The following is a 26,676-nucleotide window of genomic DNA, read 5'->3' as shown; positions in this document are numbered from 1 at the left end:
GATTTCACTGAGCCACAGTGTGGGTCTCAGCTCTTCTAGAGCTCAGATGCGATGTCGTCAGGTCCTATGGCTTTTCCCGATTTCATTCGTTTTATTGCCTCCTCGACTTCAGTTGCGTTGAAGTCCTGGGGAGTTTAACGTGAGTACCTGCCGTGAAGCCATAATCCCACGGTCCTCTTCGGACCCGGATTGATTTTGGGACCACAATCAGAGTCCCGCCATACAAGCACAGCAGCCCTGGTTTATACTGAGTGCAGGCTCAGCATTCATACCAGTGGATGCTAGGTCTATCTAACACCTCTGCCGCAGCTAAGGAGTACGGCACCCGAGTTGTACAGCGCAACTCCACGCTCGAGCTCCGAGGAGCTCTCCCCGCGATGTAGGCATAACCACAATCACCATGAAACTCCCACTAGGGGGTCAACCGCAAATAACCGGGCCGAGAACACATCCTCCAGGAATTCTCCTGGAGCATATGCTCTCAGAGGGCCATCCCGATTCCCATGGTACCAGATAACCTCCGGTGAGGCTTCGTGGCAGAGCCACTTCAGATGAGTCCCTTGCACACTCGGGTCTGATCGCCCTCCTCGAGTACGTGGGCAGTTGCGCTGACAGGTGGAACTGCTCCAAATGTCGGCAATGATTGTGAAGTGGAAATCTGCTCGAAGTATTCTCGCCATCTATCCGTTACGGCTCGACGGTTAGTAAGCAAAGTACCGTTCTTGTCGTTAACGCAATAGAAGTGTTCGATATCCTGTGTACGTTTGTTACGGCTTTTAGCAAGTCGATGCAGATCTCTCTGGCTATCCCGAGTGTCCAGTTTATCGTAAAGATTTTTGTAATGGTTCGGGTGACAGTGACTTCTTTCTTTGCATCCCGGTTGGCATTCTTATAAATTTGCCAATTGGCCGGTGTTTTATAGTCAGATGCTTAGGTTCAAAAACTAAGTCCTTGCTATCTTCTGCAAAAAAATCAAGAGGGCGAAGTATACTATCTGAGGAATAACAGACCCTAAAACGAATCTTCAGTAAATGCGCCTAGTCAAATATTTCTCGAACCAAATACAATGTTAGTATTCCCATAATACCAACATTCTGCCGTCTGGTGGTACAAAACTCGGTCCTACACTATTTATCTATCCATTCATTCATCCCATTTTAAACGTACGTTAATGTGGTCCCCGCAATTATCACTAAATTTATACTTTATTAGTTGAGCCCATCAGACCCTTATCTGGCTGTGTAAAAATTGATTATCTGTAACAGGATTTATATGGCGTTGTTGGGGAAAATGAAAAAGATTGATTCTGATAAAATTCTTTTATTTTTATTATCTGTTTGCTATAAATTTACAATGAACACGTAAATACACATTATCTGTTACTAATTAAACTAAATTAAAATAATTTTGACTTAAACTAAGAAAAACAAAGTTGAAAGATTGATGTCATCTCTATCCGCAAACAAAAATTAAAATTTGTTGCCGGAGCACAGAGTCACTGGCGTGAGACTTAACCAGTGGTCCAATTGACCATCCAAGGTGATTGTTCCTCAGTCTCTGTTGTCCCTTACATACAAAGGATTTCAATATCACATTATATTCCCTTATCTTGCATACTTAATCCATATAGAGTTAAGATCATACACAAATGGAACCCATAAAACCTTTGGTACGTCAAGCTGCGATTTCAGGTATCCAACTTGTTTTAATTTATCATATATTGGATAGATACAATATTGGGGTTTACCACAACCAATCCTCCTAGAACACTAGTATTTCCCTTTACCCTTTCTCCCAAACCACTTCTTCATGGGAGGGATGAATCTATGTGTCCATGAGCTTATTTTCGACCATCACGGTGACCTCCTCTGGAAGATTATGGATATCATTATATATGATGTTCCACATCCGTGGGGCATATTTTAAAGGGGTCATCCCATGTGAAGGCCGTTTTTTGCCTTTATTTTGCAAAATTATTTTGAAGGATTGGATAAAGATAGAAACGTGATTTTTTCACCATATGTTTACTGATATCTCTAGTATATGTGGTAAACTTTTCAGTTTGATATCGTAGCTAGTTTTCAGAATACGTGTCAATTTATGCACCCATCTCCAAAATAAGGTGCTTTGCTGCTGCCACGCTGGAGGGCGCTGTATTCACCTGAGGATAAACCGGTCGGCATAAACCTGACATATGTCGCCAACTTGACATCCCATTGCCCCTAGGATTTTGAGAATGCCATTGAATCCTTCATTGAAAATAATTACAACCACAAAAGTGGCTATTTCTACGACCTTGGCCCCAGAATGAAGGTGTTTAAGGGCGAAAGTCCAGATCAATGCATTTAACGACTCATTGTTCTCTGGGTCTCTCTGTTCAACAGATCATCTCGTGACAAATCTTCATAGATTGTTTTGATGACTGTTTGAACTTCTTCAGTTAAAGGTGCCTTCTCGTGGTGGAAACTATCCAGTTCTCCTTTAGCTTTCGCTTTGCGCCATTTGCACCAACTGTCCTCGCCTGCTGGACAATTTTCATGATGATGGGGATTTTCGTTTGTAGAACATTTATGGAAGAAAGTAGTCCAAATTTCTTGCTTCATTCCTTCTATCGAATTTCCGTGTCGACGAATGTAGTGAGGTCGTTAATAACCTCAACAGTAAGTTTTCCAGCCCCTTTTCCACCAATGCCTTTGTGATTCTTCTTTGCATTTCTAAGCCGCGTTCCCATTCTTTTCTCGACATGTGCTACGCATTCCTTTTTTACTACTACGTCTATTTTATTATTTGCATAAATTTGCAGAAATACCGGAGAAAACTCCAACAAAATCCAATATACAATATACAAAACTTGTCGCAATTGGAACATCCATGTTCATGCTTGCTAAAAGTTTCTTTGCTGATGTTGATGCGAAGTCCTTTTTCTTCTCTGATAAGTATAAGATAAGATTCTCATGAAATACTCGTTTTTTAGTGCGAGCATGACGTTGAACGTTAAAGCGATCTCCCTTCGTACGATCCATTTAAAAAAATAAATGAACACACAAACAGCACAATACTTACAACAAAATATAACTGAGTAAAGCTTGACAGCCTTTCAGTGCTCACTCTAGACTGGATTATCCTTTTTATCCCAACCAGCAAATAAGTTTAGACAATTGATTGGTTTTCCATCTTTTTATATTTACAACTGTGTTCGAATTTATAAGGCTCAGGTAAAAAACTAACAGGTAAAAAAAGATTCGATGCTCTTTCTCATCGAGTACTCTAGCCGCGGCTGCAAACTCCTTACCTGTTTAACCCTGTAATTTCTGAACTACTCGGAATATCGGAAAATCCCTTTGCCCACATATTCTCCACTATATATAGATACAATTCATGCAAAAAAAATCGATTTCTCCAACCCGACACACGGGATGACCCCCTTAAGCTCTGTAATATATCCGTGAAGACAACGTATATGGCGATGTCACACCGGAGCCTCTTTTCTGCCTGGGAATACTCGTACGTCGTCACTCGTCACCAGGAGCTGTTATTGGATCATCTGTTAGAAAATATCTTCTCTCTTTTTCTGAAGACTCTTTCCTTGCTAAGGTGATCTAAGTATACATATTTGAAGGTTCCTAGTCCATTACTTTTCCAGATTTGGTTTCAGTGTTGGATTTTTGGATTTCCTCCTCTTTGGTTATTTTAAAAATTCAGGTTCAGAAATAATATTCTAATAGCCCTTGCTAACGTACCTGACTATATTAGGTTCCGGTGCAGTGCTGACAAATGCCGGATGCACAATTAAAACCATCCGACTACCTTTTGATACTTATATACATTATTGGTCAATATTATGTCCAGATGGACAAAAGTTTGCAACATATTGCCCGCTGGGTTTGTTTCCCTATCTCGCCACTTAAGACTGTAACCAGTGAAGCTTGTGACAGTCAATTTTGGACTTGATTTTTTTGGGTACAGTCTGGCTATTGCCTCGTCCTTTTCTTCGCAGAATATACGTTTTGTGTTCACATTGTTATTCTTGGTAATATAGATTTTTCGTCGCATTATACATATGCATTGGTACTTGCCTTTCGAAGGGACTCAAATAGAAGGAGGTTAAGGCATTTCATTATTAAAGAGATGTGTCTCTTAGATGGCAGAAAACCCTTCGAAGTCAAACTCTCCCGGCTGCCGAAAATGTAAATGTAAATGTACAGTGGTAGTTTTGTTGTGGCTCTTTGAGTACCGCATAGGTTCTACTTAAATTTACAATAGGTTCTTCGACTTTTTAACCTGAATATGACTGTGTAAATATAAATCTTATGTTCTTGGGCATTTTGGTTCCGAAAACTGTCAACTTCGTCCCCCTATCTTTTGATTTTGCTAAAATTTTTGTCCAGATCTTTCATGTCATGTACGGGAGATTGCCCTTGCTGAAGATAACAATCCCCTCTGGGTGAGTTCAAGCCTCTGCTTTCTTCTTGGTTTTTTTTGTTCGCTATCTATACCCAACCAAAGTTTTCCTTCCCTTTGTACTTCACTCTGCCAATGCTCGTATTTGTTCCACTTGCTTTTTACCTTCCACTCTTTAGGTACCTTCTGGTTACGTAGCCTATCCCTGTCTTTTCCCAGTACTCTTTTGTTTGACCGTAAGTCGATGGTAGTCCGCAGTAAATATCAGCAAGTTTGTGCAAACAAAAAATGACCGCATAAATGCAATTTTGCAGGCCATCCACAATCAGTCCTTACGTTACAGACTCGCTTTGAATGTTAGGTAGTCTAAACTAGTTGCGATTACAAAGAACGCTAAGTGGTGTACACGCACTTTATCCGCTCGGAAATCGCAATTGTGCAAAAGGTGAAATATTTTGGATTGCATTGAGTTTACATTAAGTTGAAAACACTTCAACGAGAAGCAGTGCCAGAAGTTCTACTGTCTGCTCGGGTACTATAAAATAAGACTTAAGACCAACACTACATGTAACTATCCATAACAAAAAACCAAGAACATCGAATTGCACTGGTCAAACGACAACAATAAACTTTGAGACTGTTAAGCATTTCTCCTATCTAAGGTCGAAAATCACAACTGATGATAGCTATGACAATGATGCGTATGATTCTTGGCTAGCAACAGAGTCTCTTTCAGCTTACAAAAACTGTTTCACTCGAATCGTCTAACCATAGGCTCAAATCTTTTACTGTACAAGAATATTATCTTGTCAGTCGTTATGTATTCCTCGGAGACCTGGGTTTTTACCAATAAAAATTGCGAACTCTTGGCCGCGTTCGAGAGAAGAATCCTCTGAAGGATTGTTGGCCCCCTACATGAGGATGGACGATTCCGTAGCTTTCATAACGACGATATTCTTAAGCGATACCATGACCGTCTGGTTGTGGATAAAATCCGGCTCAATGGGTTGAGTTGGATGAGTCACCATATGGATGAGGATGACCCAGCCCGGAAAGTCTATAAGGGCAATATCTACGGTAGAAAAAAAGACGAGGCAGATCCTGCCTGAGATGGAGCGATGGCGTAGGTCAGGACCCCAGACAGCTTTTAGGGATATCGAATTGGTGGATCTCGTCGCAAAACTGGAATGTCTTGAATTTTTTACTAGGCAGGCCTAGACCGAATATCGGTTGTTGCGCCATTGATAATAAAGGATCATCCATAGTAAAGCCCATTTAGGTGGATGTACTCATTGTCAGGAGGAAGTTTCTAACTCGTGTGAACTATCTCGTCATGGGATCCGAAAAAGTATATTCTGTATAAACATGCATACATTTGTAAACAAATGTTTTGACATGAAAGATCAACAGCTAAGTCTCTTCCGAGGGGTGATATCATACGGGTTCACGAAGACTTAAAAGCAGGCATGCTGGCGGCTATGAATCTTTTTGAAACAGAGAGAAAATTATGTTGATAGTCGTACTTTAAGCAACTAGTGTGACATAGCAGAGAAAGGTGTCATTTCATTTTGCGGTCAGATAAGGTTAATTCAAGAAGATACCTTCAATGGAATGGGGATGAGCTCTGAAAGTTACAGAGTGGTTAGTGAAAATCTACCCAAAGGGCAGAACTATCCTCAAAACCTGGAAAGATGGCGAAATTAACCGTGAAGGTTCGTCTTCAAATACTGAAGTTCCACTAAAATATCCCATCGACACGCGCTCACACGCCTCTGTACTAATCATTCTTGGGAATACGGGGAAGGGTTCCTTTTGATCATGGCAGTCCCTATATTATCTGCCTCACGTTTATCATTTCATTTTGCTTTGTCCGCCGGCACCGATTGATGTCAATCGACAAATTAACAACGTTAAATTTTGCTTTGATATTTCGTCCAAAGTTTGGAAATGCAACTACCTCAGCACTAACATCCAATCGAGACGGTTCCTTATTAATACCGAAACATCAAGAACATCTCGGACAGGGACTGGCTTCACGCAGAAGACGCTATCGAAAATGGATTATTATTGCTTTCTGGAATGTGTAAATGCTCTTCGATAACGTCAGCATAAGTCCTCAGAATGCTCTCTTTCTAAAAATTGAGCGGGAATACCAGCGATGTAAACTGGACATTCTGGGCTTAATCGAAGTAAGATGGTGGGACTCTGGAGAATACTCCTCTTCCTCTTACGGTAATGTTCCCCTGGGAACGGTTTCTGACAGACCTTGGACTGCAAAATTCCAGTCCAAGTTAACGAGTATCATCATGCACTAATGGAGACTTCCGTTACAGTGTAGTGGATGTGTAGGATGCTTTCTTCGAGCAATCGAAAGAGGCTTCATAAAGGTGACATTGTGATCGTGGTGGGTGATTTGAATGGCTAGGTGGGATGTGACAACACCTTGCTTGGGCATGTGATGGTCTTGGCATCACAACGGTAATGGTTGGGGGTGGGGTTGGAGAGCTGCGACCCCCTAAGTTCAACATCTACCGCTTGTATGACTCAGTTGTCGCTCGACAGTGGACAACTATTTTGCTGATGCAACGGTAGATACACTAAGTAACCCGCCATTACCAAAAATGCTATTTGCTTGGATATTACACGGCCACTCCCCAAAGGGCCCCTTAAGATCTTGCTGACTGCAGAATCGTGGAAGCGAATCGATGAATGAAAGGGGTTGACTGCTCTATTGACCGCTGAGAGTGACGCGCTCGAACTGCAATACCCAACAGAATATAGAGAAGTTCAGCATAGTGTACGCCGTGACAAAAGAGAATTTGCTATTGGGCTGGTAAGGCAAGCGGAAAATGTTGCAGATTGCAATGATTTCAGAAATGAATGCCACATCAAGAAAAAACTTGCATGTGGTCGCAAATCTTTCGATAGTCATGTGAAGGACGTCGGCAGTCGACTTCTTACCCACGATGATAAACAACTATGGAGATGGAAGAAGACTTCACCAAGGTTCTTAAGCGTATCACACCCGGTGAAATTCCTCTTCTTGTGGATGAAATGGGTAGTCACCATAAAATGCGGATTCGGACTGCTCCTCCAAGTAGAAGAGATATAATTTCGGCCATCAATGCACTCAATGGGAGTAAAGCCGTTGGGCTTGATAGTCTCCCCGCAGAGATACTTATCGCTGCACCTGCAGTTACTGCAGATTTTCTGCTCCCTCTCGTGTGGAAATCTTAGGAATCCGAGACCTTTCCCAGAGAGTGGAAGAAGAAAATGATCTTCAAGATCCCAAAGTAACATATGAAGGCGCAAAATGTCACATACAGCACCGAGGCAAAATCTTGCAGGATTTTGAGGTCCTAAGCAGAGCGTGGCAACGTTGCATCCTGTCACGGATATAATTTCTTCTTGTTATCGGTGATGCTATTCATACTGGCTTGTCGGCAGGACATGGAGGAGTTCAATGGACGATGACATCTTTCCTCAAAGATCTCGACTATACTGATAACATCTGTTTGTTCTCTCGTCGGAACGGATTTCGAAAGAATGGCAAGTAGACTTGGAATAAAGACAAACACAAACAGAAACAAGTTTTGCAGTCTGACGGGTCATCGTACTCTCCCTGCCTGCATTAGTGGGCAGAGGGTTAAAAGCGGAGGTCAATTTGTGTATTTAAGAAGCGTGTTTTCAGGTGACGGTGGCACCGGGCTGGATGTTCCTCAACGCGTTAACTAATCTGGAAATGCAGTTTTTTCAAAAGTTCAAGTTGAGACTGCCTTGCGCTAGTGTCCTCTCTGTATTGCTATGCGGGAATGCAAGGTGAACTCCACTGTTACTGAAAAGTTCCGAGGCTTTATAAACACTTGTCTGCATCGTATCGTCGGAGTAGGCTGGCCTGATGCTGTCTCAAACTAAGTCTCGGTCAGCGCACAGTCCTGGTACTTACACGCATTGTGATCAGAAGGCGTAGGTGGCAGTGTATTGTTCATATATTAAGCAGGGGCGAGAATTGAATTGCTGGCCATGCCAAAACAGCTGCGGGCGAAACTGGAACTGGAATTTAGGTCTGAAATCAGTTAGCGAGAAATGAAGTGGGTTCTACTTCCTTCTTTCTAATAGGAACAGTTATCTTGTTCTGCGGAAATAGTGCTCTTAACAAGGAGGTGTTTCGCGTCTTGACCAAGAGCGAAGACGGGGAGCTTTGCACTGTAGTGATGCAAAAGCTGTCTGCGTTGGTAATTGCTGGAGTTTTCTCCATTGTGCTCCTTCTTAAAGGACATATAAGTACAAGGAAATAGATTAAAGAGAAGTGGTTAATGGACATACACTTGGTTTAACTAGCGAAGAGTCAGTTGAACTGCACTACTCATCGGAAACTTAGTAATGGATGAGAACAGCTTAGGAGAAAACTACTCTTGGTTTTGAAAAGTGCGTTAAGGTCTGCTTTGAATCGGTAAATGCACAACTTGACTCAAACATAAGTAATTCAGCAGACTGGTCCTCGAAAAAGAACAATTGATCTATAATAACATTTTTTGTTTAAAGATTAAGAGATCCTAAGTCCCCATCCATTTGAAGTAGGACCGGACCAAATGGGGAGCAGTTTACCGTTCCTATTTGATTGATGTACGGTCCTCTCGTCTGGGGCTTAACGCTCAAACTTCAAAAATAAGTGAATATGGTTTTACGTCAGGGCAGAGGCAACTCATTAGACGCTGGCAGCAACGCTGCATAGCACGGATTAAGACAACAGGCGCTACTTAATAGTAACTACCTATTCAGCGTATCATCTACAGTCGACGCTACCTGCAATGGATCTGGAGGGCCTGGTCAATTTGGGTGAGACACACAATCTTCAGAAAATTGTTGTTGCCAGTCTAAAGACGCTACTTTAAGTTAAGGCCAATTAGACATGATTTGTAGATATATTGTCGGGGCACCGAACCGCCCATTGTTACTTCGGTCTGATAAGGATATCACTTTCTCTATCCCTAGAAATATAAAAACATTCACACAAAGAACACAAGACAGTATAATGAAAGCATTCGAAAGAAGGATTCATGGAGGAGATTCTTTGAGCGATTGGAGTCAAGGGAACTATGGCAATGACATAAAATAAAAGCAGTTAACAGCACAAGCAGACTGGGTACCACTCACGACTGCGCATGGGGAACCATTAGGCGACTTTCATACCTTTGAGAAGCCACACTTTGTTGTAATAACTAAAAGGTAGGAATGGTTACCACAGATCTAATACATACTCATCAACACGCAATGAAATGCGGATTTGGGCCAGAGGTGGTTCTAGAAACCGCATCCTGCACTAACTGCAGCTGGTGTAAGAAAGAATAAGAGGAAGCCTTCCAACTCTTTTGCAGCTGGTCTGCTTTCTCGGACGTAAAATGAAAATACCATAGGAAAATCTCCCCTAACAACTTTGTGGCAATTGGAGAAAAAACACAACGCCGTCGCCGTCGCCGTCGCTAGTAGTGATTTTTTATTCAGCTTATATCGATATTTTGAGAATGACTATTTCCATTCTTCATTGTTAGGCGTATAGTCATTAGGACCATTATTTTTGGCAATTCGGTTTCACCGCTTCCGCAGTCACTCTGGGATTGTGGATTCCAACGCATGGTATAGTCAGGAGTGCAATTGTCGCCACACCTTAAAGTATGATCACTGCCACTTCCACTTCCTCATCGATATATCTGCCGATACCTGGCTCGTACGCCAACGCAGTTTCTCATCGGAGATTGTGTCGGGACAGAGTACATCCATGACGAGGCAGAAAGAGGAACAACGCTTCAAATATAGGCCAACTCAGTGTAGGTAGAAACGCAAGCCGCTTGTTGTCGATTAAGCTTGTGGTGTTTTGTAATAGGCCCCAGAATAATTTTAGCTGTTATTTTTAAAATGGCAGGAAGCACGTATTTAAGCATTTGCTTGCTCAACCTATTTAGGCATTTGCTTGCTCAACTATCACCCCCCACTATGAAAAATAATAGATTCACACGATTTACGGATGAGTTGGAGGGACTACAGCTGTAAGGTAGCATTGCATGGAGAGACGAACGCGGCCATGCTCCGTTTGAGAACATCGATGATTGAGATAACTTTTCTTTGGAGGAGTGGTCCGTATCCGGATGTTACCATAGTTAGCCATTTCATGGAAGGCTAGTAGAATTTTACAGAATGTTATACGATGGGGAACTGTGGTGAAATATTCCTTCGACCTTTTAACCTGCTCGTCACCTTGGAAGAACAATTGTAATACCACCTGCAAGTCCTTTGGTGATATGGTGGACAACAGCAAAATCGTTATTCCAAGGAGGAAATATTTTGGGTTCATTCATGATATTAGCGAAACAGGCAAAAGTGACGATGCAAGGAAATGAGATCAAGACTCATACGTCTAACGAGATTGGCTCTTGTCAATGTCACCGATTTATGTAGTAGTTTTAGAATTATAATCATCCACTGGGTTTGGTCGCTGAAAATCAACAAGTCACTCGCGACTTGATCATCTTTCATGAATAAAACAAAACTTTCTTGAATAAAAACCGAAGAGAAATCGCTTGTGACCTTATCCTTCCGCTATTTTATATCATCCACTATGAAAGGACAATTAATCAGGGAGTCGTTCAGAGAGAGGGGCTCTCGTTTTCTCACCCTAGTAGCCAGAATTTCCTGACTATTATGACACTACAGGGAGAAGTAAACAACCAAATATCATTCTACTTTGTCCTCAGACCAATTTTGTCCATTGCTCCCAGCTCCAAAATAAGCGAGGTTAACAAAGATTTATAGTTACGTAGATGTTATATTAATAATTTCATCTGCCCACCTGCAGCTAGGCTGCCATCTTACCTGCTTCCTAATATTCTTAACATTCGAATAATACTACACCAGCATAAGCTATTCAAATCCAGGAGCACTACCTCCACTTTCCGTGTAGTCCTTCCTCTACCAAAAAACGAATTAAGTGGACAATAAGGAACTGAAACCGGCATCGCGCCTTGAGAGCATCCTTTCGCAATAATTTCTCTGTGATGACATTGCGAAAACTCCTAAATAATTCACTTGTCTCAAATTACGATCATCCCGGAACTGTAAATATTCCATGTTGCCATCATTAGTTTCCCAGTTTCAAGGTCTTTTCCATACCCACCATTTATTATTAGATTTCGAATAATCCCAATTGAGTGAGTAATACTAGAGCATATTAGGGCGCTTGTAAATCAAAGGATATTTCCTCTATCATAAAGATGACGACTGGGTTGGACTAATTAAAACTTCAATTAATATTGTCTACTGAATAATTAATGTTATTCGAGGAGGGATACAAAGCAGAACGCTGGCGGTGGCCTATCTAGGACGAGCCGCGTGCTACACAGCACCGACTGAGCGCCGGGCCAAAAGTGGTGTTGGGCAATAAATAAGCTGACACAGTTGGTTAATTGACACTTACTTCTCCAGCTAAACTGAAGAATGTTTCTCACCCAGAATATCCGGAACAGATTTAATTTTCCAGCAAGCAGGCGAGCCGTAGTTTGCGTCACCTTCTTCTTCCGCAGCTAATTACCAATTAAATTTTATGATTATTAGGTCGTATCAAATGGACTATGAAATTGCGGTACCATTATAAACCCGACCGTCTCTCGCCCCACCCCCGCATATCCCGTGAACAACAGGCGAATGTGCGATTTACCGGTATCGATTCCGCTGCACAATTCCGTTTCGAGACGGCTCCCATATCCCTTCGTGTTCGGCCTGATGCAGACGATCAAATTGTGTTTCGTCACGTCTCTAGATATTCCTAAGGACTTGTAGCTCGCTCGTAGGCCGATAATAGTTAAAAGGTTGTCTGTATCACGTGCCGTATCCTGCTTCGTTTGAAGGACAATAATATATTGAATATAATAGCAGACAGGAAGGCACTGAAGCTAGGAGGTGGTGAACCGTACGATTGTCGTCAGAAATCGATTCACCGAATAAAATGTCTCTTGGGACGTCTTCAAGGCGAAGCTGGTTTCCTAGTGGAGTTCCATTTTTAGATCTAACAGCTCCGAGTGTATAGTGGCGGGTGAAGAAAACGCTCGAATTTGGTGGACCTTTATTCGAAATTTCTGCAAAAATTTCCAAATTTAGCGAATCTTTGGAACCGGAAAAAAATTAAGCGCCAACCTCTCGGGACGCACAGTAATCTCTTTCTAAATTTCTTTTCACTTTTTGAAATTTGTGTTTCATTAAACGTCTTGGGATTCGAATGAATGCCTCTAATTAAAATTCTTTTAAGCAAATATAAGTATCGCAATTTGATATCAGTGTGTGAGCTTGCCTGTTGGTGGGCTTTGTGTGTGTGTGGCGAACGATGAATTATGAATCAAGGAGCGAGAAGCCCCCTGGGATATTCCATAATGAGATTTATACGCCACTCCGATGCTCGCCATTCTTGCACAGTGCTTTCGCCCCCGCGCCATCATCGCTGCCGTTATCCTGTAGGATTCCACCATTGCCGCCATTGTGTGCTCTCTATTCAAAGAAGCATGAAGTTCCCAATGTCATGTTTACTTTATGGATTCCACTTGGGGTATATTTCAAGTTGAAGAAATCATGTCGGCCCCATTTTTCTTGAAGGCGCCCTTCGCGTCCCACACCTTGATATGTTTGCTTACATACGCTCAGGCAAACAGGCCCGACGAGCCGAAAGTCGGTTTGAGTAAAAAAGAAAGTTTTTCTTTCTTAATAAACTCATAATAAGATTTTAGTAACATTTGGCATTCTGTAACCAGCCAGCCTCGAAATTCCTGCAAGGATGCTTTTATGGAGGTATTTTTGTCGAAACGACGCTTGGCTTGCTTCCTCAGTTCTGGCTCGGGGATGAAGCCAACGACGACTGTAGGTGGGAAGCGGAGAGAAAACTTTTTTACCATAAAGCCACGCTCATTAAGCGTCTTTTGCGTTGATTGAGGCAAATGAAACTTTTCGTCGATTCGATTCGTGAAGAGCTGCTGCGAGCTCTGGATTATATTGAAACGAGAGTTAATGGCGTTTCTGAAGTTTCCTGCATCCAGTTTTTATTCCCAATAACATACAAGAGAAGTTTATACAGAATTTTCATAGGAACGAGAGTGGCGCGATGGGAATGACTGTGGGGACTAACGGACTGAATATGGGTCGCTCTCGGCGGATGGCTGCTGCCGAGTCTCTTTGCGCTCCTTTTTGCCGGTATAGCATATGAGGTCTGACGTTGGCAAGGCCCTCGGCTGCCCGCAAGAACAAAATTTGTCGAGAACAAAGAGGAAATTTTAAATTCCAATTTCCTCTGTTTAGCCTAAAGAAAGGAACTGTACCATGTAGCCGAGCGATTGCACAGAAATGGTCCGATATTGTTTGGCTAGGACAGCGGGGAGCTTTTGAGAAATTCACAATCAAAAAAGGATTGAGTTTAAAGCTTTAGTCCCCGAGATCAGGAATCTTGGTTGCGGACGCCAGTATCCCAATGTAGCCATGGCTAGCCAAAACCTCCGACGGGCATTCCGAGAGTCTTTCATATTCCAAAATTCATCCCCACATTCTTGTACGAATCAACATCGAAGTACATGCATGAATCCATGGAAGATACCAGAACGATGAGATGCTTAAGGATCTGGAAAGAGATTCCTTTTTAGTGCTGTCCGAACGTAGAATACACATGAAACCATTTCGTCGGCTGCCTATTTGGGAAAATCATCCGGTCCACTAGGCAATGATGGGGACAATTGTCTGCGAGAAGGTATAATGTACCAAAAAGAGGATATGTTATCTCCTTGTTTGACATATTACTTTGTCAGATTCACCAAATATTTGACTTTCAATTGTCGAAATACAAACTAGCTGGAAAGTTTCGTAAAAGGACAGAACGGAACCTGACGGCACGAACCATGGGAGACTGAAGCGGGGGGAATGAATTCTGTGATTCTGAATGCTGACGAAAAGTTGCTTGGCGAAAAAACATCTACGAGTCGACAAATATGTTGAGATTAGGAAATAGTATCGGTGCATACGCCGCATTACACCTCACTCCGACAGTCTCTTTCATTCCAGGACAGCTTGAACAGTCGGCATAGCTCAAGTAGAATGATGGCTGAAACGAATTTCATTTGAAAGGGTGACTTTTGCAGGCCAAAGGCCGCCAGCAAGACTTCTTCGCCTTGTTGTCCGTACAACGAACGGGATTTGCTATGCACCAACCCCGTTTCCGCTCATCGCCCCAACTTCAGCTGAAAATATGATAAACGTTTCACCCGTCCCGGACAAGTTTCCAAGGCATCCGTTCCGATCCTTTTGCCATCACCATTATCGTGTAGAGATGTTTACTAGCAAATATTTGACTGTCATGTCAAAAGGAAATTTAAATTTTCTTCACTTTATGTGGAAATGCCAACGGGACAAGCGAACGACGAAGAAAAAGCACGAGAACGAGTTGAGGGGTGAGTGCGGAGCAAGTGAACGTCTGAATCTAACAGAATTCTTGGCAGCAGTTTAGTATTCATTCCGGAACTATAGTGAATGCAAACATGTCTGGTCTTGAGGGCATTTCATTCCTGGGGGCATGCGGTTGCTGCGCTCCTTCTCCTCGACAGCTTTCACATAACTACTCCAAAGTCTTCCGTTTCATCCCAACAATGGACTGCAATGTCAATTCAATTAAACTACTCACTGCCGTGGCAGGACCAAGCACGACTCCGTGAGGAGCTGGAGCATGAAGTTGGGTCGTAAAGCTCAAAATTGGAACTTCATTCCGTCGTCCTCGATGGCTTCAGTTGCATCAATTAGTTCCGGGCTATGCTAAATTCCATCGTTCACACGTCAAATTACCGGCGAACTTTCCGCAATTAGATCTTGCAGTTTCACAACTCGAGCGATGTGTAAATAATTGATTTGCATTTTGCAAACTGCTCTGCAAACACTTAACAAAGAAATCAACTGTCAGAACCGGGCCACCGTAGACTGGAAACATCACCGGCAATAGCAGCAATTGCCGCTGCACATCCCTGTTTGCTACGTGGTGGTTGCAATTAGTGTCGTATTAAATTCTTGATTTATATTTCGTTCCATCCACCACTAGTGACGGATATTGTTTTGTTTAATGAAAACGACTCGCGGGATTAATTTGCGGAAAGCTCTGAGTTTAGTCTGGAAAGGATGTGAATGCTCTGATTTTGGGGAATTTGTTAAATGCGTGAAGCTGCTGAGGCCCAAGGGCGTAAAAGTAGGGCGGATTTGGGGCAACTCCGATATTGATTTTTTATTCTGTGCTTTCCAAGGTGTTTTGAAAATCAATACCTTATTAAACCCAGTTTGTTGTCTTTTCCTGTCCGTTTCTATATGCAGCTGAACATTTCAAAATGCACTGTACGTCGCAATTTAACTGCTATCTGCGTCTCTTGCATTCTAACAAAACTTCTTTCTTCCCTCAGTCTTTCCATGGGTCTGCTTAAAACATTAGGTTATGGGACTGCTTTAGTCATTAATTGCGGTTTATAGTGGCCCTTCCTTCCTTTTTCTTCTGAAGTTCTCACCAACAGTGCTCAAAGGCCTTTCGACTCAATTTCTACCTTTCGTCACTGTGTGGCGTACGTAACCATGCTCTTCTCGTCTCCATTGCCTTTAATAGCGTGCGCTGGATAGATGCAACCATTTAGTTAATCCAATCTCAGCCTTCCTGGCATTCTTCGCACCAGATTTTCTAGTACGAGCACCTCTCTCCTCTTTTGGATGTCATTTCATCGACATCCTTGCACTGTATATAAACCTCATATTCTTGGGCCCGTACTGAGACATTCTCCCCCAAGTGAGTTCTTGAGTTCTTGAGCTATCAGTTTTCCTCAAGCTGAATTTTTTTAGCTCAAGCATGAAGTCACGCTTCTGGGTATTTCGAATCTTGCTAACATTTCTGCCTAAATCTTCTAGGTCAGTCTCAATATTTCCGCGTAGGACAAATTTCACTTGCTTTTGCTTTATTCTCCGTCTTTTTACTAGCTACCTTGATCCATCAAACGTTTTCATTCCCCTGACAGATTCTGCAGATTCAATTGCCAGAGCTCGCAGTTGAGGGATCTGCTTTCTCTGTTCGGTGCTTTTAGTTCCGTTTTTCAGAACTATTTGTATGGACTCTTTCCTCTTAGGTGCCTGCTGATTTCCCAGAGGATCATATCTTTTCCCCGCATTCTCTTGTTTGGTGGCAGGTTGGACTCCACTTGTCCTTGGGATTTCGTTCCTCCTACTGCGATTTATTGTCGAACAATCTAATAGATCTGACCATATTTTTTATGGTTTGGTGCCTTGATGTCTTGATTGTCCTTGATGAGCTCGGACAGCTCAACTAGTTTTACACTAAGCTGTGTGAAAGGTACACTACTTTTACAAGCTTTTAAATAGCTGTTCATCATTGGCATTGACTCATGTTCCCGCCCCATTTTATCTTTTAAGATCTTTGGCATTGGGGAGATCTCAGGGTTCACGAACTTCTTCTGAATGGGTCTTTTTCCTGATCTTGGAGTACCTCCTGCTGTCGCTCCTTTTTAATATGTGCAGTTAGTGTTGTTGCCATCCAGCGATCTGTTTTCAACTCATCTTTCCTCGATTTTGTTTACTTTTCCAAATCTGAAACACTTGTAGCGTTAGATGTCACGGTGGGCAAGTTGTCCACCATTGAAGCACTGCGGTCGATGGATATCGCCGATGCTCGCTTGCTTACTCCCTCCAGCTCCAGCAAGCTCGCTTGGTCTCAAAAGCCGATGGTACTGGGGTTCCGAGCCCGCGCATCTCTCCATAGTAGTTTTATTTTCTGAGTATCCTGCCCATAGCAATTTTGGTCCGCGCACTAGAAATGAACAAACATTAGCCCAAGCACAGTCAGAAAAGAAAAATGCATGAACACATATTCACATATTAGTAAGTATGCCCCAATCTGGTAACTGGGGTCCATCTGAATGAGGGGTCGCAGGAAAACATTTCGTTTTAGTTTTTAATCATTTATATATCAATATCAATTACTCGAGGTAGACGTATGTATATATTTATATGTATATGCTAATGAAGCTCTGGGGTAGTGCCTAATTCAGATAGATATATTTGTACGTTAAGCCTGCGGTTTTCAATATACAAACTGCATAATTAGATATGTATGTTTTTGTGTATAACGTAAATCGGAATTATATGTAATAATAAGCAATGTTTGTTTGTTTAGGGTGAGCATAATATCTACGTCTGTAATAATTCATATCCCTCGAAAGAGTAATCTTTGGGGGCATATGTTCCACTTCAATGAAAAACCTGCATTTAGTGCTTACGGTGCAATCAACCAGAAAAAAGAATAATGAAACCCTTATGCCGAGAGCAACAGGAAACCCGACTACCGTCGGTCCATCCGGGGTAAGATCTCTCGATTCTTCCAGGAAAGGAAGGCTTGGGAGAAGGAAGTTATTGGCTAAATCCTGCCTGTTGAACCTCCTCCGCCATCTCTTACAGGAAAAGCGGAAGAACGAGAAACTAGTAATGAAGACATAGCAGAAGTAACACCGGTATGTTAAAATACATTCCTGCCGACCGATCAGAGTGAACCTGAAAAGGCTCCCAACCCACGGCACCCAAAGGCTTTTTTTAAGGTTTTGTGTAAACACAAAACCATATTAAAATCGGTTTACTGTCTGTCTTTTTTTTTTTTTTTTTTTGAGGAGGTGGAAATCTTCAAAAGACACTGGCCTGGACACGCCAGCGTGTGGGATTCTTACCCACTAAAACCACCCCCGACTCCGTACGGTATTACATCACGGGGCGGACTCAGCTCATTTTAGCTTGGTCCCCTTTCGTCTCTACGCGGCGTACGTAACCGCGCTTTTCTGGTCTCCTCTGCCTTCCGCAGTTTACTCTGGATTGATACGACCATAGAGTTGATCGCATCCCAGTTGTCCTGACATGTTAGCATTCTTCGCACCAGATTCTCTGGTACAAGCACCTCTCCTAGAGTCTCCTCTAGCTTCTTCCTTTCCTCCACAAACCTTGGACAGTGGAAGAATACATGCTCTGTCGGGTGAGATATCTAGTTTAAACCTAAACAGGTATTGGCGATATCCTCCATGCCCCGTGAGAAACTGAGTAAGATTATAATTAATCTCACCGTGCCATCCCTCCAACCACTCCTTGATGGCAGGGATGAGCCTGTGTGTCCACTGACCCTTCCCCGAGTATTCCCAACGCTCTTGCCATCTATTTAGCGATGTCTCCCTTCCGGCGTTCTTCGTCTGTGATAAAGGAGAGATAGACTTCGCATTATATATATTCGTCATCTCATCTGCCAAGATGTCAATGGGCATCATTCCAGAAATGACGAATGCTGCATCATCTGAGACAGTCCTGAATGCCGAGCACACCCTTAGGGCTGTTCTGCTGTAGACTGAACTCAGTTTGTTAGCGTTAGATTAACCTGCAATGCCTTTCCCCAAACTGGAGCTGCATAGAGCAGGATCGAACTCACTACCCTAGCTATAAGCAATCTGGAAGCATGCCGTGACCCTCCCACGTTCGACATCATTCTTGCCAGGGCCACACTCGCAGTGGATGCTTTGTCATAGACATACTGCACGTGTGGCTTATAGCTAAGCTTCCCATCTATCATCACTCCCAAGTATTTGATCGCAGGCTTAGAAGTGATGATATGATTCCCAATTTGAATATGGGCAAAATTTCTTTTTCGGCGCTTAGTGATAAGGACCGCTTCCGTTTTTTCCTCCGCAAGCGTCAGACCAGAACTCTCAAGCCAACCCTTAACAGCACTGATCGCTTCGCATGAGTATAACTCAGCATCTTCGAGATGCTTTGCGACAATGACCGGCGCTATATCATCGGCGTAGCCCACCACCGTGGCTTCCTCCGAAAGGGGAAGATTAAGAACATCGTTGTACATGCTGTTCCACCGCAGTGGGCCCAGTACAAAGCCCTGTGGGACACCCGCGGAGATAACGTACTCCTGGGGTCCGTCATCGTGTCATACCAAAGCCTCCGTTCTTGTAAATAGCTGTTGACAATAGCTGCAAGATAAGCGGGAATACCAATCTTCGCCAGAGATTCCCGTATTAGGTTCCAATTGGCCGAATTGAATGCAGTTCTCACATCCAGGGTCACTACTATGCAATATTTGCTAGTACTGCCCCTTCCGTGGATTGCATCTTCGGCCAAGCCAGTAACCATTTTGATGGTATCAATGGTCGATCTGGCTTTACGCAACCCATACTGCCGATCTGAGAGACCTCCCTGGCTCTCAACAACCGGGAGTAATCTATTATAGATTACTCGCTCTAACATTTTGCCCACAGTGTCCAAAAGACAAATAGGTCTGTAGGAGGTTGGCTCACCTGGAGGTTTGCCAGCCTTAGGCAGTAGCACCAACTTCTGTCGTTTCCATGATGCAGGAAATATCCCCTCGGACATGCATGCTTCGAACAACTCAGCGAACATGCCCGGTCTGGATTTCACGGCAAGCTAAAGGGCCTTATTCGGCACGCCATCCAGACCCGGAGCTTTGTTATCTCCTATCCTAGTGCAGATCTCCAGCAGCTCGTCACTGGTGACTGGCGGTATTGCCGTGTCGTTCAGAGGTCGCTGGAAGCTGTCTATGCCCTCCTCTTGCTGAGGGAATAACCCCTGGATAATTCTTAACAAGAGTGAAGGCACGTGATCTGCGGGGATGATCGGCCCCTGAATCGCCCCATCACGATTCTATAGGCGCTCCCCCACGGGTTTACGTCCGCTTCTAAACAGAGCTCCTTAAAGCATTCCCTCTTGCTCCGTTGGATGGCGAGCTTGAGGGTTTTGCGGGCTTCCTTATAGGTGCGCTCTTTTGCCCTTGGTCGATTCTGCCTACCGCTCTTCGAGCCGCTCTTCTGGCTCGGTGACAGGCTGATCGAAGGCTGGCCATTTCCGCATTCCACCAGTAGTTTGGTCTTCTACTGGGGAATGAGCACCTCCTCGGCATGGACGCGTCACACGCTTTGGCGATGCATTGGACCACATGGGCAGCTCTTTCCGTAGAGGCGCCGGCTTTGTTAGGCTGGTCTAACCACACCTCCATGAAGGTCTGCTCATCCAGAGCTTTAGCGGACCAGCCTGACATCCTTCTCGGTTTCGGGCATGATGATCTTATGCCCGGTGACTCCACCCATAGCCCAAAGAAGATCGTCTGGTGATCGCTGTGGGTGTAGTGGTTGCTGACACACCAAGACATACCACGTGCCAGTGCAGGGCTAACAAAAGTTAGGTCTACGATTGAGGTAGACCCCCCTTTCTGAAAGGTGTTTACACATGCTTCGTTGGCCAGAGCGACATCCAACTGTGCGAAAGTGTCTAATAGACTGCGGCCCCTTGCATTTGTCTCTCTGCTACCCCACACACGGGCCCAAACATTGAAGTCACCAGCAATCACTCTTGGACTACGACCCCTTGCGTCGAGAACAAGGCTGTCAAGCATTTCCTCGAATTCGGACAGTGTTAGGTTTGGTGGGGCGTAACAGCTGTACACATATACCCCGTTTATTTTCGCCCACACAAAGCCGCTGTATGTCTGATTATGCCCACATCGTCGCTCCACCTGACGAATCTATAACCCACACGCCACCGTGACGATTTCTATAGGGTTCGCTAATGATGGCAATTTCCACCTCGGATTCGTAGATGGTCTGCTCGAGTAAATCTTGAGCGACCCTACAATGATTGAGGTTTATTTGAATAAACCTCATTTTTTCATTGAAGTTAGCGCCTTCCTAAATTCCGGGCATTTAGCACTTCCGGCAATATACCGGTAATCCCGTCCCTCACTTTCTTCGCACAATAAGCATTTGGGGTCCCTATTGCACGCCTTGGCAATATGGCCTTTCTCCCCACACCTTCTGCATCGATCGGACCGATCAATGCCGCTGGTGCATGCCTTCGCGAAATGACCAAACGCGAGGCACTTGAAGCACCTCTTTCGAGAAATCTGCTCTCCCAGATTCGAACCTTCCCGGCCGCCAATAGCTTCTGCGCGGCGTCAACTGGCAATCGCAATGTGGCCGTTTGAGTATTGCCATAGGAATTCCGCAAACTCCCAATGGACTCTTCGGCAAGTTCCCCCAACTTGAACTGTTCCATCGGGGCAGTGCAAATTTCTCCTTTGGATGTCACTTCATCGAGATCCTTGCACTGTATATAGACCTCACGTTTTTGGGTCCGTACTGTGACATTCTCCCCAAGTGAGTTCTGAACCTGAAAAAATCAAAAATTTTGACTGACGGTTTCGGTCACGCTGCTCCCAGGGCAGAGGTGAGGCAGCGTCTGATGAGTTGCCTCTGCCCTGGACGAAACCGTCAGTCAAAATTTTTGATTTTTTCAATTCTTAATGCTTGGGGTGCTACGCTCCAATACTAGGGATCCATGGACTAAAAAACGAGGGAGTAAGTTGCTCCTCATTTAGTCCGGTCCACCATCAAGTGGATGGGGACTTAGGATCCCGCAGATCCTAAACAACAATCTGAACCTGAGTTCGGAAGCCATCAGTTTTGCCCAAGCTGATTTTTTTCAGCTCAAACATGAGGTCACTCTTTTGGGTCCTTCGAATCTTGCTGACATTTTCGCCTACATCTTATAGGCCGGGGTCAGCTTTGACCTTTTTCAATATCTCCGCGTAAGACAAACTTCCATTGCTTCTGGGCGAATTCGCACTTTTGCCTTTTTCTTCGCCTTTTTCCTAACTACCTTGGTCCAACCACCTTTTTCATTACCCTTGGATTTTGTCGAGTCGATTGCCGGAGCTCGCACTTGAGGGACCTGCTTTCTCTCTTCGGTGCCTTTAGTTCCGTTTTCGGAACTATTTGTATGGCTTTTTTCCTCTTAGGCGCCTGCTGACTTCCCAGAGGATCCACATCTCCTTCCCGCATTCTCTTGTTTGGTGGCAGATTGATTGTAACACGATTAGGTGTCACTTAGGTCGCTTGTGACACCGTTGGGGCAACAGATTTCGACTTGCCCTTGGAATTTTGTTCCTCCTGCTGCGATTTGTTGTAGAGCACTCTAATTGTTCTGGCCATATTTTTTATGGCTTGGTGGACGTTGTGCTTGTCCTTGATAAACTCAGACAGCTCCACTATTTTTGCACCAAGCTGTGTGAAGGGTAATTCCTCTGCTTCAGGGCTCTGCTCTCCATGATGATTCCTAACCAGATTACTACTTTTAAATACTCCTTCACATTTGGCATTCATTCATCAAAAAGATAAAACGGAGGGAAGGTCCCCCCGTTTTATCTTTTTGATGTTTGGCATTGGCGGAGATCTCAAAGTTGACGAACTTCTTCTGAATGAGTCCTTTTCCTGGTGCTGGAGTACCTCCTGTTGCTGCTCCTCTTGAATATGTGCGGTCCATGTTGTTGCTGTTTTTGCTGTCCAACGATCTGCTTTCAATTCACCCTTCTTCGGTTTTATTACTGGTGTCCTTGGTAGAGTGGTATTTCGCTTGAACACTTCCTTTTCCAAATCTAAAACACTTGTAGCATTAGATGCCACGGTGGCCAAGTTGTCCATCACCGAGGCACTGCGGTCGAGGGATATCGACGGCCGGGAGCCCGCTTGCTCACTCCCAAAAGCCGCCGGTACTGGGGTTCCGAGCCCCTGCACCGTAACTTTACTCCTTCTCAATTCGTCCATTTTGGTTTTATTTTCTGGGTGTCCTTCCCATAGCCATTTTGGCCCGCGCACCAGAGATGAGCAGACACTAGCCCATGCACAGTCAGAAAAGAAAAGTGCATGAGCACATATTTACACATCAATAGGTATGCCCCTATCCGCCAGCAGGAGTCGCGTCTGATGGGAGATCTGGCCACTCCTCACAGGTCTGTCTGTCTGTCTGTCTGTCTGTCCGTCACACGCATTTTTCTTGGAGGCGGTTATAGCGATTGACACCAAATTTGGTAGAAAGGTTGGAACGGTGGAAAGGTGTGAACGCTCACGCATATAGTGAGTTACATCCTTTTACGACGAATTTGAGGGGGGTCCCCGGACATGCAAAAGAGGGGTGTAAATTTTTTTTCATCAAATATAGTCATGTGGGGTATCAAATTAAAGGTCTCGATTAGTGCTTTTCGAAGCCGGTCTTAGTTTTGCTGAGAAAGTAGGGAGTGCGGGGGGTTGAAAGTGGTCATTTTTTTAACGTACCCATTCTCAGAAACTACTCAACCGAAAAATCTGAAAAAAATCAGGTGGCTGCCACTATATGGTGCCTAGGCTCCGAAATACCCTCCATACGGATACCTGTTCAAATAAAGTTAATAATAGTACATTACTATAATTTTTAGTAATTGACAGGAAAACCCTCCCTTAAGTTCACCCTAGAATCACAAAATTTTGCAACAATGTAGGCTACGGTATAGATCATGAAAAATTCGCAATATTACTAACAAAGTTATACTAGGTCAAAACTGTCGCTTCTCTGCAAATTCAAGACTATGAATGTCTGTGATAAATGCACACTTAAATCTCTTTATAAAAGAAATACACAAAACCTTTCGTACCTGAATCGTCCAGCTTCCGGTTTCCCGACTTGTTTTTTACTAGGGTAGGTGAATGCGTTTACGCGCAGAGTGTTGGACAACAGCACGTTGGCGGACTACCTACTATATACCTCCCTGTCATCAGAGAACTAGCCTGGAACCATTTGACACATTACTTCGGGCTAGCCCTCAGGGAATTCCTTTCATCAACGGGAGGGAAGGGGAGGAAAGGATTTGTCAGTTCAAGGAACCCCTTATTGTCCGATCCTCCACCGGTCGAGTTCAATTTCTTCGCAATAAGAAGACCCCGAACATAATGCGCAATACAATTCCAGCAGCCAGCGCTCTTCAGCACCTCTCAATGTTGTCTGGAGAGAGCTCCCCTGTGTCTGCATAAAGTTGCTGACGAAAGCCGTCCCACCTCTCGCAAGAGAAAAAGGTGTGTTCAGCACCGTCCGCTGCTCCATTGCAGACAATCAAGTGATCACGCCTTCCCGATCCGGGGCAGGTAAGACTGGAAACCCCCATGCCCACTTAGAGGTTGGGTAAGGAAGTAATCAATCTCACGTGCGTTCTGTTCAGCCACGGTCCTAGTGAGTCGCGCAGTCCATCCGCCCTTTGGCTCATTTTGCCAAGAACGTTGCCACCCGGTAAGGGTGCGTTGACATTCTTCACAGGCAACCACCTCTCTTAAGTTCTCGCCCTTACGGCGGTAGACAGCGTTGCGCTCCTTGGCAAAAAGGGCAACGGGGACCACCGCCGCGATTACCATCACAACCGGTTCGGACACGGTGCGATAAGCAGACGCTGCTTGCAAAGCTCCCCGCCTTTGCACTTGAGAAAGACGTTTACGATGCACCTCCTTGTCAAGGGCTCCACAGCTCCCATAACTCTGCACCATAGAGCAGAACCGACTGGAAGAAGACGTCTCCTAGTTGATATAGGGCCCCCAACATTCGTCATTAGCCGACTCAAGGCCGCGACTCCAGCTGCAGCCCTGTCCGCTGCTGCTTTGATTTGTTCGAAGAAGCTCATTTTCGAGTCGAGCATGAAACCAAGGTATTTTACCGCTGGCTTTGACTCTGTAGTCAATTCGCCCATCGATATGGGACGCATGTTCGGGATTTTCCTTCTGGTCAACTTCGGACTACTTCGGTTTTTTCCAGCGCAAGGTTGAAACCGTGAGCAGTCATCCATCCGCTTAACCGTCGCATCAATATGCCAAGTCTGCTTTGCGCCTGTTCAACAGTGCGTCCGGCAGTAAGTGCCGCAACGTCGTCTGCATAACCCACCAGCGGCGACTCTTCAGGCACCCAAAGATATTGAAATTAAGGACGTGGGCGTTGGTCCATCACCAACGACCTGACCAGGAGTCATATACATGTGATGCTGGCGATTGGTAATTCCGCGGGAAACTAGTGCCAGAGGTATGGATCAGTGTTAAAAGCAGTATGTTGGAAATGGTCGTCGAGCCCCTCCATCCCCTGCTTCGATTCGTCCCAGTTGGTCTGTAAGTTCCACGTTACAGCATGCAAGGACCTATTATCGAGGGACTTTTTCGATCCGTACGACGTTAAGATCAGCGACCCCTCAGTCATCCCATCCGATGAGATCACCCGGAGAATGGTGGGTTGCATTTGGTTGCCGAAAATTCGCATGCATAAGTACAAGCTCGTCCATTCCCTTCGCTTTTAAAACCTTAGGATTCCCATGGATCACTGGAAGAGCATCCCCAGGCGAACAGCCAACCCTTGCTGCCCCGTATAAACGGAGAGTGCCTGCAAACAGCAGACTACAAAGAGCGGTTCAGAAACGCAACGGAAAAAGTGAAAAACCGGACGATGACCTAGATCTAGTGTCGACCCCGCCGAAGAGCTGTTGGAAGAACTGAAGGTCGACGGTCCGACGGAGACTGATGAATCCCCTAAGCAAGAACTAAGGGTAGCGTAAATCTGCAGCATCTATTTGGTCAATCTATTAAGAACAAACAGGTTCGCAAATTCATAAGATTAACATAAGCTGGAGTCAAAGTTCGAGGCTTTGAAAAGGGCATCTGAAACCGCCTTTAAAGCAGCCCGGCTAAATACAGCAAGAAGAAATTACCACTGCGGTGGAATGGAAATCTGTCCAGCCTTAGGAAGCTGACCATGTAGATCTTCATCATCTGCTACTGGCAAAAATATTGCAGCCATACAAGGACTGCCTTAAGAAATACAAGCCCGCCATCAAGACTACTAAGAGGCGGTCCTGATTTGACTATTGTGATAATATTGAATGAGTCGGCGCACCAGCTCAGTAAGATATTGTCCAAGGAATATGGGAGTCCATCCTTTCTTAGAATGTCGGAAGGCTGCTATTAGCTCAGAAATTTCTACTCCCGTTAGAAGAAGCGGGAATCCTTTAAACTTGTGTAACTTTCCATGGCGCAATTCCAGCGCACCACATACAAGATGCATGATGTTTTGTGCATGCGGTGAAAGGGACTGAAGTATCCAAAAGGACTGATTAACAGAACATAGTATAGTATTAACTTTCTTCTTTCTTTTACTTTCTCTTCTTACTTCTCTTTCTTTTACTGTTTTTTTTTGGGATAGCTCTGTCCCCGTTATTGAGCGGAGTCAAGCCGGGTGGGTATTTGAGCCACCCCATCAATTACGCCCACTACGAAATTACCTGTCAAACTGTTCATTCGGAAACATATTTACATTTGGCCA

The sequence above is a fragment of the Hermetia illucens genome, chromosome 2 (assembly GCF_905115235.1).
Source record: "Hermetia illucens chromosome 2, iHerIll2.2.curated.20191125, whole genome shotgun sequence".
NCBI classification, from domain to species: Eukaryota; Metazoa; Arthropoda; class Insecta; order Diptera; family Stratiomyidae; genus Hermetia; species Hermetia illucens.
Note: the sequence above shows the minus strand (reverse complement) of the source record.